The following is an 8,383-nucleotide window of genomic DNA, read 5'->3' as shown; positions in this document are numbered from 1 at the left end:
TGATATATTTTTTAATCAGATACCTTAATGTGATTTCTGCAGTGGCTGTTTAATAGAATAGATCTGATAGTTGCAAGGGCTGGCTAGGAGGTCTTTTCAGCAGGGATTTGCCAAACCTGTCTCTTCTACGTCAGTTGTGCTGAACACAGTATAAATTCTTTAACAGTTGTGACAAACCTATCACTTAAACTCTGCTCACCAATAAGCCAGGCACAGCCTGTGACACTACTGTTCAGAGGCTTGGGTAGGGGTGACGGTTTCCCACTGGGACTGGTACCTCAAGAATCCTTGCAGTCCGACTGTCAACACCTTATCCACACTCTTTATACCTAAGGATTGCTTTAAATTTTGAATTGCCTTTTGAATCTTGAACACTGTTCATAAGAGCATTTTGACCACACTTACAGACTACAAAACACAAAGTCTGAACACTTCCTCAAGAGGAATTAGCAGTCTTGTGCATTCTGCATAGCAATAAACCAGGGACTAAATTATAATCCTGACATTGACATGAACAGTGAGAATGGGACAGATCAATTTACCACAGTCCCCTGTTTAACCTGTGCAAATTAAAATGGTCTCAACAGCCATTTTGGGGATTAATTACTTACCACTTAGTACTTTCTGCATAGTATGAACACACATTGTTACTTCAATGTAACTTCTTTTGCAGATTGTTACTGAAAGAAAATGTGGCTTGCTTTTCCTCTTTACCATGTACTTGTACTAGAAAACTGGAGTTCTCTTAGTCTAATAAGTTAAAAGAAGCAAAGAAACATTTATTCCACAAAATTCCTCCTAAATGCTAAGCTGCCCACTGTAACAACTGAGAAACAAGTTCCCAAGAGATTTTGTTACACCCTGTGCTTTCTCTCTACTCTGAGAAGGTACACACCCATCTCCTCCTTGATCAGCAAACAGTAGGAGATAAGTCCATCTCATCTTTCTAAAGACATGTATGATTTCAAAAAAGAAAAGAACTTTTGCCACATAGATCACCTTTTTAGTGCAATCAGTATTTGAAACAAATTGGGGTTTTTTGTTTGTACTTCTTGGCATGTTCTTTCCTGGGCTACATTTATCCAATACAGATGGAGACCGCCTATAGAGCTAGATGGACCTTTGATCTGACTCCATGCAGCCACTTGTGTATTATCTTATGTTCTAACCTACTTTTTTTTTCCCCCCACAGAGTGCCATGTAGCAGAATTTTCATTGCACCAATTTGGTCCTGTAATTCAGATATAAGTATACAAATATAGTTTTATGACTGAGATAATATTGACTATTTTTGGTGCATTACAAGGAAGAGCCATATCCATGTAACATACACATAGTCCACACTAGAAAAATCCACCACATTCCTCAAGTACTTATTTTCAGTTTCCATATCAAGGACTGAAATTCATTGTCTCCCTGATAATTTTTCAATAGTTCCTTGAGGACGGAAACCAGCTGAGAAGGCTAAGAAGATACAAAGAGAGTGAAAAGCAGTTGGTAGTTTTCCCTTCTTTTGAGAGAACTTTAATCCTTTTGGACTGGAATAATTCTAGAAATTTATGTTCCTTCATTGTCATGCATCTTTTTTGTTCTGGTCTGGAGAGAATCAAATGTAGTCACATATTGCTCATGTTGTTGCTTGCAATTGTACCAAGAAAGGGTAGTTTCATAAGTTTAGTTTCATATGCTGCTACTGCTAGGCCACTCTACATTTTCCTCCTTTATGCCCATGTAAAAAAATTACTGTCACCTTCAACCTATTGAGACTGTAAGCAAAATTTGGAAAAGGTTGGTTGTTCTAAATTCAGTATGCTTATTTCTGACTTCCACTGGTAACCAAGGTCACTATTTCTGTCTGTCAAGTTACACTGATATTCTCATATTACTTTAAAAAGGTTTTAAAAGTTTGCTCTAACAGCATTAACTGAACTTACAATGTGTGTAGGCTAAGATTTTAACTTACAGGTATCTAATGTTAGTTTGGGGTTGGTTTTTTTCCAGACAGCTACGTTACTGGCTTGATTTCAGAAGTGTTAAATACCAGTATCTTTCATTACAGAAATGTTGGAATATTTATAAAGATGTTACTTGAATGTTCAATTTTGCAAAATTGTATGATTTATCTAGGCTACCTCTATCACATTTCCTAGTGTGATCTGGCAGAAAGATCTTTTTTAAGCTTTCTATCACCTCAACTACTGTTAAGATTCTGAGCCATGGTCAATGTTTTGCTAAATACACACCAGTTAAAATACATGCCAGAAATTATGTAACAATGCCTCTCCCTCCTTTGTGGTTATTCCTGATCCAAATGATGAACTATCATATTAAAAAATCAGCACTGTGAATACTAGGAACTCAGTCAACATTACTGCATTTCAAGTAACTATATCAGCTACAGATAATACTGACTATTAACATTCAAAGCCTACCAACTTTTACACTGTTGGTTTCTTAGCTTCTAGTGGTTCAGCCTTGGAAGAGAAGGAAACCTTTTGAGGGTTGTTATACTATCTAAAAGATGAGATTCTTACACCTCACGTAGTTATAGCCCTTTTGTATTACTATATGTCCTTCTTCCTTAATTGTAACAGCTGTAATTAGTCCAAAGGTGATGGTGTTTCACAGGAGGACAGTTGGGGAGAACAGTTAAATCTCAGTGTTTCCTAAGAGTTTCCTTTCAAATAACTACCCTCTCCAAACCTTGAAAAACTAAATTTCCCTCTCCCTGGTGTCCAAGTGGCTGTATTTGCTCACTAGCAAGCACTAAGTCCAAATGTCTTTAACAATGAGAACAAAGGAACAAAAAGCACTTGAGAGCAAAACATTTAATAAATCAATCTTGGTAAGATCTTAATCCAACCAGGCATCTTAGAACAAACAGCCTTACCTTCACTCTTGCCTCAGAGAGCCTTGCAAAGGTATTAGGCATATCTGCCTCTCTCCAGCCTACTCAGACATGTTCTGGTCTGCCCAAGCTCACACTTAGGCAGGTCCATTTTGTGCCTATGGGAACATGCTTTATGGGACTGTAATCTATCTCAGCTGAAATTATCAAGTCCCTGGTTCTAGGAAACCCATATTAGAGTAACACAAGCAGGCTGCTACTTCTGTACCTTCAGCCCATCCTGCTCAGGCATGACTACTCCTTCAAAGCAATCTATTCTCTATGGTTTACCTTCAATAAAGTTTCAGTTGTACATAGTATTAAACACAGTACTTACTGTCAGGGAGACACTCCCAACAGGAAATAGAAGCAAGCACATAATTATTCCCCTAGTCTTCTCCAGGTTTCCTAGCTCAGCTTGCAAGAAGCAGGCTACTATGCAGGCTGACTCTTCACTCAGAGTGTATTTGGTGCAGTTCTCTTTTCCTTTTCTCACTAGGCAGAAATATTAGCATGATCTGATTTTGCATCGGGATGCCTTAATCCAAGGTAACACAAATGAGGCATAGGTCCATCTGGTGTTCATGAGCAGTTCTAAGCTACTCATACCCCTGGTCCTTAGCGGCATCAACAAAAGGACTTCCAGTTTCCAGCCACCAGGCTTCCAGCTTCATACTGCAAACAAAATTTTTGTTGTTGTAAGACAGAGTACTTAATTTTTTAAGATCCCTGAACGTTCACTGCTCAAAATGTTTATCTGGAAATCTGATCCCATATTCAAACTAGATGGTTACTACAGTAAACCTGTGTACAGTAAAACTGTTATTCAAAACATGTGAGGGACTGCTGTGCCAGGTTAGGAACTCTATATAGGAAAAGAGAGTTCATAAACAACAGACAAACCCCAACCTTTTAGTGCTTTCTAAGTCAAACTACCACTCACATGAACTTCTCAACTCTCTTTTAAACTCTAGCAAAGTGCACAACAAGGTGTTCTGCACTAAGGGAGGAAAGATTATAAGAATTAAAGGTCAAACTGTGTTCACAGCTACAACAACATAAGACCTGGAGAAAGGCCCTTGTATTAGAGTTACTTCAGTTTTACACTGAAGAACGCAGAGTAGACTTGGAAAAGTCTATTTTTAAAGCCTCTTTTATTTAAATCATCAGACAAAAGACTATGCTGGGAGTATTTTACAAAAAAGCTGCTTGATCCAGCACTTTTAGAAGCTCTAAGGAATGCAACCAGAGTGTAAAAACTAAAGATAGGCTGATGCTATGCAAGTTCTTAGGTATTTTCACAACAGCCTTAAAATCTTCCATGTGAAAATGATGACATTCTGCTTTTAATTAGAAAATTAAGAATTTTATGCATCTGACCTATGCAGAAGTTTTGTGCAAAGGAGTTTTTAGATTGCTTTAACAGTGTATCAGAAGTAAATACTGAAAAAAAAAATGACGGTACTTCATAAAAGTGCTCAGACTTCTTGTTTTGCTTGCAGTAATAGGACTTCTAAAGCAGAATGACTAGAAGGTTTGCAAGGTTTCCTGTGCAAGTGGTAATTGAGATATTTAACCTAAGGAAACAAACCACAACTTTACATAGATTCCAGTACATAGGTCCAGATCCCTGGTGGTGTAAACTAACCTAACACCCTTCTCATCCTAATGTCTCAATCAAATTAGCAGAAGGATTATCATAAAGCAAGCCCAATTACTTTCAGCAATTTGAATTTTCTTAGACTGGTATGAATTAGTAAGTTATTAAAATTTAGGTTCAACTGAGAAGTTAATGTAGAGATCGATGTTACATCTCAGAATTCACTCACTTGGATTCTGAAGTTACAATGCCTGAATATGAGAAAACCCAAGATCAGAATTTAAAATATTTAAAAAAAAAAAAAGACAAAAAACCATAAATGCAAATACCCTCTGACCATGCTCTCCCCCTTCTAAGGACCTCAGCCACCTGCCTTATATCACAGGCTCCATTCTTTCTTTGACTATCTCTGGATTCACCAAACAGCCAGCACAGTTTCAGCTTGCTCTCTTGTGGCCAACATTGGAGCTACAAGAGTCCTGGTACTGTTCGGTTCCAAGGACATTCAAGAGTGGTTCTTCTAAAGCAGGACAAGTTTCCTCAGATTACAGTCACTTACGGCTGAACCTATTAAATGACTGAAGTTTGAACCCACAATCAAGTTATTGTGTCTTAACGTGTTACCAGAACTGAGTACATGTAGATTTTTAGCCTACAGCCAAGCATGGGAACTTGGCACTGCTAAGCCCCAAGGGCGTTATTGATGCTACCCTCTACCTCTCACATCCGTAAAATCATTGGACACAAGCGTACTGCCAACATCTTGAAAAGAGGTCTTCAGGACTGAGAGGGGTTTTCAGAAGATGGCCTAATATTTTCAGCATGCTTTTAACAGTCTGTCAGAGCCTGAGCTTGGTTATTTGAGGATACAGTTTTGGTCATGTGTTTGCTCACACATGCTGGCAACTTCAAGTATTTTCTGGCTTCAGTAAGGACTGTCTGTTTTGTAACTGTTTATATTGCTTGCTGGGCAATTTGTGTTACTTTGTATATTTTTAAAGGTCCCAGATGCTGAAAAGGTGAGGACTTTAAAAGACTCTGAAATATTCCTTGATACTTTATTAACATTGTGTCAGTCATTATTAACCTCCCAAAATTAGTTCTATGCCAGGAATAGTTCAGAGCACCTGATCTGGCACAAGAGAAGTGCACAGGCACAAGCAGACCGACCAGAGATGTATCACCAGACTACATTGTGCACTTAGTTGCCAGCCAGATCAGCTCGAGTCACCTCACCACCTCTCATGAACAACAACACAAGCACATAGCAAACAACAGAACTACAGCAGCCCTGAAATAAGGTTGAATTAAGATGTCACAGTTCTGCATGGGGAGATAAAAGGTGCAGACCTTTTCCTTCATTGAGTTTTAAACACAGATACTCTTATTGTGGGTATGAATGTGTGTAATTTCAGGAGTAATCATGTTGCAGGAATCCATTAATTTTAAAAAGGACTTATCAAAAGCACATTCCATATCAGCAGAAGAATCAGCAATTCATGGTAAGACCAGAAGTTGAAAACATTCCACATTCACTATTATGCCTCAAGACCATTATCACCACTTTTATGAACCAACCGATGAAACATTCTGAGGAACGGAGTGATGAATTTTTGATTAATAATCATTACCTGTATTTATTATGGAACATGAAAAGGATCATTGGTACAGACATTATACTTTGACTACTGGGTTTCTTGATCATCAACCTTTGTAACACATCAACAGCAAATAAAATACTCAGGCAGCAGAGGGTTGGGAGGTACTCAGATTAAACAAATTACTCCACAGAAGAGTGACAAACTACAAACCACATTGAGTAATAGCATCAGAGTTGTTGTATGTGACCCAGGTATGCATATTTCTTCTAGAATTTGAAGGACAAGCCCCAGAACCTCTCAAACCCCTAGGCAACAGCTCCCTAGCAGCTTCAGTTAATCTGCTTTGGGACTGCCAGAACCATGTAAGCACTGGTACACTGCAGAGAAAGCGGGTCAGCTACCTGACCTGTCTCACCACACAATCGCACAAGCAGCCATGTCGATGCAAGGGTGGAGGCACAAGTGTGTGGCTGAAGGTGGAGGGTGGAGGGAGGAGCAAGACTGACCTTTTATGAAAGTGAAACCTTAGTTTCTCTTTCTGTTGAAGGCAAATAAGCATAACATTTGCAAGTTACTGTCTTGTTAAGTAAATATTTTTATAGCAAATTATCTTTTTTCATACTTCTATTAGGAGCCAAAATCCTTATTCTCCCTATACCACTGCCAAAAATTCCAGTCATCACAGACATTCCAACCAAGCTCATGGATGCCACCAGAACAAGGTGTAATCTCGCTCACAAGCTCTAAGTGTTATCAAAATACTTAACATGTATGATTATGTGAGCCAGAAATCACAAAGCAGCAAAAGTCAGCACTCCTACTTCACTTACTAAAGTAACAAATATTTCAAATAATTAATGAAGATTTGCACAATATTTGCAGTGCAGTCAGTAGCATATGGACTTGTAGGATTTTATGAGACTTCTATCCCAACTGAGCTATCGGTAGTAGTCTGTAAGTTTGGAATGGCTCGAGTCCTTAGAATAATTATGCAACAATATTTGAAAAGAGGGAAAAGGGATAACATGAGACCAAAAAATAACTGTAATGTTCCTACATCAATCACCTTGACGAAGTCTTACTCAAACTCCCCACTGATATCCACTAACACTCGTTAAAAAATATATGATCTATTTTCCATGAAAATCAGCAGACTTCTGATTTCCTGCAATATGCAGTTCATTCACCAATTAACTCAGTGATCAGAGCATGTAATTACTTTCATAAGTAAATCATACTCTAATTAATTTTTTGTTCCTCATCGGTGCTACTGGAAGACACTTTCAAAACCTTCTTGGCATAGGAACTGGCTCCTTTTATGATTTCTCACCCTAAATTTATTTATGATAGCAAATCATGATACTGTTATTTGTCCTTGTCCTGTCATCATCCTGCCGCTTAAACAACTTCTTCCTTGGCATATTTATAAAGACAGGAAGACAGATGCCTCACTGCAATATATCTATAGTTGTCCTGGTTTCGGCTGGGATAGAGTTAATTTTCTTCCTAGTAGCTGGCATAGCACTGTGTTTTGGATTTAGTGCTAGAAGAATGTTGATAACACCCTGATGTTTTAGTTGTTGCTAAGCAGCACATAGACTAGTCAAGAACTTTTTCAGCTTCCCATGCTCTGCCAGGCACACAAGAAGCTGGGAGAGGGCACAGCCAGGACAGCTGACCCCAGCTGGCCAAAGGGCTGTTCCACACCATATGTCATGCTTGGGGGAATTGGCCAGGGGGAGAGCGATCGCTGCTCAGGATGGGCTGGCCATCGGTCAGCAGGTGGTAAGCACTTGCATTGTGCATCACTTGTTTTGTATATTCTGTATATTCTCTTACCATTATTACTATTATTTTCCTCTACTGTTTTATTAAACAAGACAGTTTATCTCAACCCATGGGTTTTACTTTCCCCCCCCCGATTCTCTCCCCCATCCCACTGAGGGGGGGGGGGGGGAGCGGCTGTGTGGCGTTCAGCTGCCTGACAGGCTAAACCACAACATGGATGGAAGAATGGAAAAGACAGAGAAATATTCTGACCATCTTACTAGAGAGGGAAACATGGACTCCTAGTATCTGTAAGCATTATGTAATTCATATCTCCTCTGGAGAGGAGGTCCAGGGTCACCACTGCACCAAACAGTTCCAAGGCAAAGTGCTTCCTTTCCTTTTTATTTTTCTTTTTTCCTGTCACACTCTACAAGGCCCAATTTCCAGCCCTCATTCCAAACATTGTTTTCACCTTGGCCTCGCCGATGCCCTCACCGACAAGGTGCCGGCTCACCGCGAGCACCA

The sequence above is a fragment of the Egretta garzetta genome, unplaced genomic scaffold, assembly GCF_000687185.1.
Source record: "Egretta garzetta isolate BGI_Z169 unplaced genomic scaffold, ASM68718v1 scaffold297, whole genome shotgun sequence".
Taxonomy (NCBI): domain Eukaryota; kingdom Metazoa; phylum Chordata; class Aves; order Pelecaniformes; family Ardeidae; genus Egretta; species Egretta garzetta.
This window is presented reverse-complemented; position numbering follows the sequence as displayed.